The 3952-nt window shown below is 37.0% G+C and overlaps 1 pseudogene; it reads right to left on the reverse strand.

Annotated features, from left to right (window-relative positions):
• Positions 1-235: 235 nt before the first annotated feature.
• Positions 236-3481, reverse strand: LOC132042640 (short-chain dehydrogenase TIC 32, chloroplastic-like; annotated as a pseudogene).
• Between the last annotated feature and the right edge of the window lie 471 nt (positions 3482-3952).

Genomic DNA, 3952 nt, shown 5'->3' on the forward strand with positions numbered 1-3952 from the left:
TTCTTAAGGGGCGTGTAAAACAAAAACCGACAAATAATTTGAGACGGAGGGAGTAGGACCTCGCAAAAGCTCAGGAAAATGCTCAATTCCTTACCAGAGCGTTCAACATTTGCCAGAAAGCTGAAAGATACACTACGAATACTGGCAACTAATCCATTTCTAACTCTTAATACATTAATAAACATAATAAACGATGAAATAGAAAGTCTTCCATTTTACTGGTACATATTGTTTGTTACTTGACCAAATCCATACTAAAATCCCAGAGTCTCTTTGCCAAATCCATGTCCCTAGCCAGCGTCGTCGGGGTAGCCAGGTTGTTGTCAGAAAATATTCGCCACTCACCCCCTTCACTTGTGGATTCAATGCTAAATAACTGGTGGTTGATGCTCCCTACAGAAGAGGAAAAATGGAATTTCATCATTTGGCAACCTGTTTACACTTCCAAAGAATCTGTGGAAAATGGTGAAACTTGCATACTGCAAACTTGAATGATTCAAGCAGAACATACCTGTTGAACATTTTTAAGCACAAGTCTTCCAACCGTACTTGCCAAACCTGGGAAATACAGAAAACGCCGCATTACTTTTCTACCAAATTTAAGCAGAAAGGATGATGTTGTTTTTTTGATAAGGAAGCAGAAAGGATGATGTTATGAAAAGATTCTCCTTAGGCAGCATGCAACACAAACATTACAAGTAAACATTCTATAACGACCTGTAGGCTTAGCACTACATGGAGAGACTTTGAGAAATGTCATAGAGATAAATGTGCCTCACAAGGCCATGCAAAGTCCACGAGGGGGAAAAAAAGAGACTTCAGCAAAACAGAATTAAGAACTAATTTGCAGAATGTGAGGGTCTGAAAGATACTGGCACTCCAGAAAACTACAAATCAAAAGGCAAAAGCCATTTGCTGTCATGCAATGCCATGATTTAGTATCAGTTAGAGGGCCAGAGGCTCTATTCCAGATACCTAAAGAAGGCATAACGTACTACACATTTCATTAATATTAATCTGAAGCTAGCAGCTAATAGAAAAGGATAAAAGGAAAAGGAGACATAAAGAGGGAATATTATTACCATTAATGAGAGTCATATGACGGAAAAGATTGGTTGTGATTGCTCTTGGATTAAGTGAATTAGCAGTTATTTCCACACCATTAAAGATTAACTAAAATTCTTAAGAGTCTAAATTGCATAGCATGGATACCTCAGCTCCAGCTATGATTGGCTACAGATTCCGGTAACTGCAAACCTAGCATTTCTTGATGGGACAAAAGGAAATACATACTACTAGCAACAAATGCATTTGTCTCTTGGAATGGAGCAATACGCAAGAACTCCAGATGAAAATCAGACGAGAAAGCAGAATATAAGATTTATTTATGAGAAAAACACCTTTAAGCGTTTTGTGAGCTCATTTGTGAACAGTATGTTAGCCAGCTTTGATTGGCCGTATGCCAAGTACCTGCTGTAGCTGCAAACAGATTACAAACAACAGAGAGTGGAAATCAATTTACAAAGGCCAAATACGTTTTTTTTTTTAATAAAATAAGTAATTTAGTTGTAGCTAGTACCAAGAAGGTGCTGCAAGAGTATAAAGCAGATTTACAAGAGTTCCATTACAGCATTATAGCAATTAGCTCAGAGATTCTAACAAATCAAAAATATGTGATACATCATCAACTATCTCTTAATTGCAGCAAAAAAATGTAGATTCCGTAGCACTTATATTTGTCAATAGATATCTTCTGCTTTCCCCCCTCAAAGCATCTTTTGTTTCTCTCAAGCCAAATGATCCACATGATGTATAGAGGGATTGTTCTCTATGCAAAAGTACAGAGCAGAGGTACAATAGTCCGAAATCTGTTTTTATCTCGTAAATGTTCTCACGGCAGCCTAAAGTTCAAATGATTGCAATGAGTCACCAACTGTGAGCATGAAAACTGTGTCGTCTTCTATTAGTTCAAGAGTATTAACAGAACTAAGATTGAGCGAAACCAAATAAGATCAATGATCAATTGAAGAGTGTGATGACGAAATTAGGGATAACCAACGTAGTTCATAGTAAGGTTCCAAAACGGATAGTATAACATCCAGTAACTCACATTAGGAAACATCTTTTTCAAATATATCACACAAGCATACGACTTCTGGAGCTGTAAGACAGCCACTCCCTCGTATGCTTACAAAAGTCAGCAAGCCATTGAAGCAATGATTCCGAGTAAACAGAGGTTTATTTATAGTCATGATTAAACTAGCACCGAAACTTTAATATATAATCTTTGCTGGTCATTAATTTTATCAAGCCGAATTCCCTCACGATATGTGACACGATGAGCCTCTGATGAAACATTCACTATCCTTCCCTCCCTCTTTGTTTCGCATGCTGTCTCCTTCATCTTGTCCAACAACAAATTTGTCAAAAGAAAATGACCTGCAAGCACAACAAAAGAGAATAATTATGGCTAAGATGATTAAGTGGGTATGAATTTCCCTCTTAAAAGTGCAATTTTAGAATCATCATCCATCTTTCATCTAATATTGTAGTAAACTAAATACAAACCTTGTAAGATCTGTCACATATGTATTGTGTGATTGAATAATGGAAAGTAAAGACAAAGGCTTTCTACGTCCATATGAAAACTGGCTCCAACGTAGAAAAACATAGCATTATTAATCTAAGATCATGCTTTATCTCCATTGTATCATTCTTGCACATACAAGTTGATTCAGGTCTGAAAAGGCTTTCTACGTCCGCATTAATAAATGAAGTCTAAGATGAAAAGGTATTGACAACTCGATCATTGATGTCCTTTAAGCGAGAACTGAATCTTCATTTTAGTAATATCGGCAAGGGAGATACATTTAAACCTGATTCTATCATTTTTCTGAATAAGCTATTGTTTGAAAGAAAAGATTCTACTAGTACTATTTAAGGCTTTCCTCTATTTCCAGACGTCAACTTGCCATATCTTCATAGCACCTGATTATGCTTTTCTTCATCCCGTGATAGAAATGTGCACAGAACCAACTTAACAGTCGTACCTAGATGATTTGTGGCAAATTGCAGCTCTATGTTGTCTTTCAAGAGTGTAAAGGGAATTGCCATCACGCCTGCATTATTACTTAAGAATGACAAGATAACGTTAGTACATGTGTACGGAGATAAATGAAGAGGGGAAAGGACTCTTGCAAAAGCGCAAACTCTTCCACTTTGTGATTACCACTCTTATTCGTCACTTACATTAGAACGTTCAAAGGGTGACCTGATGATATAAAATCAGCTGCAAATTTCCTTACTGGTGCCAATGAACTAAGATCTAACTCCATCACATCAACTTTTGCCACAGGAATTTCCTTTTCTATTGCTTCTCTAACATCTTTTCCAGCAGCCATATTCCTGACAGCCGTGATAACATGAACTCCACGCAGACCAAGGGTACGGGTAGTTTCAGTACCGATACCACTCGATGCTCCTGAAAATGGATGTTTATATGCAAATCAGTTGCTGCTAAATGCTTAAAATTTCCTGCTTCTCAATATAATTTTGTGCTTGGCTTTGCATTGCACAGACTTTGCATGACAGATTCTGATGTAACCTCAACAGATTCTCATAATCACTCGTATTTACATTAGTAACGCCAATCTCAATTTTTATCATATATCAGCAGTAGCAATGGTAGGGCAAATGCAGAAGAGGTAAACCTAAAAATTGTAGATTCCCAATTATTTAGTTACCATTGTAGAGTTGACACAAACTGTAATAATACACCTATAGCTTCATCTATTCTACAGTTGCCCGGCCTTTCAAATACTCTAATCTATGAGTGGACCCATTATGCAATAGCGAGGCTTTTATCAGGAGATCTGCCTATCTACTACTAGCGAGGAATTCGATATTTCATTATTGCTTTAGAGACATCAAGAGATTCTGAATGAAATTTAGT

This window comes from Lycium ferocissimum, unplaced genomic scaffold, assembly GCF_029784015.1.
Source record: "Lycium ferocissimum isolate CSIRO_LF1 unplaced genomic scaffold, AGI_CSIRO_Lferr_CH_V1 ctg16795, whole genome shotgun sequence".
NCBI lineage: Eukaryota > Viridiplantae > Streptophyta > Magnoliopsida > Solanales > Solanaceae > Lycium > Lycium ferocissimum.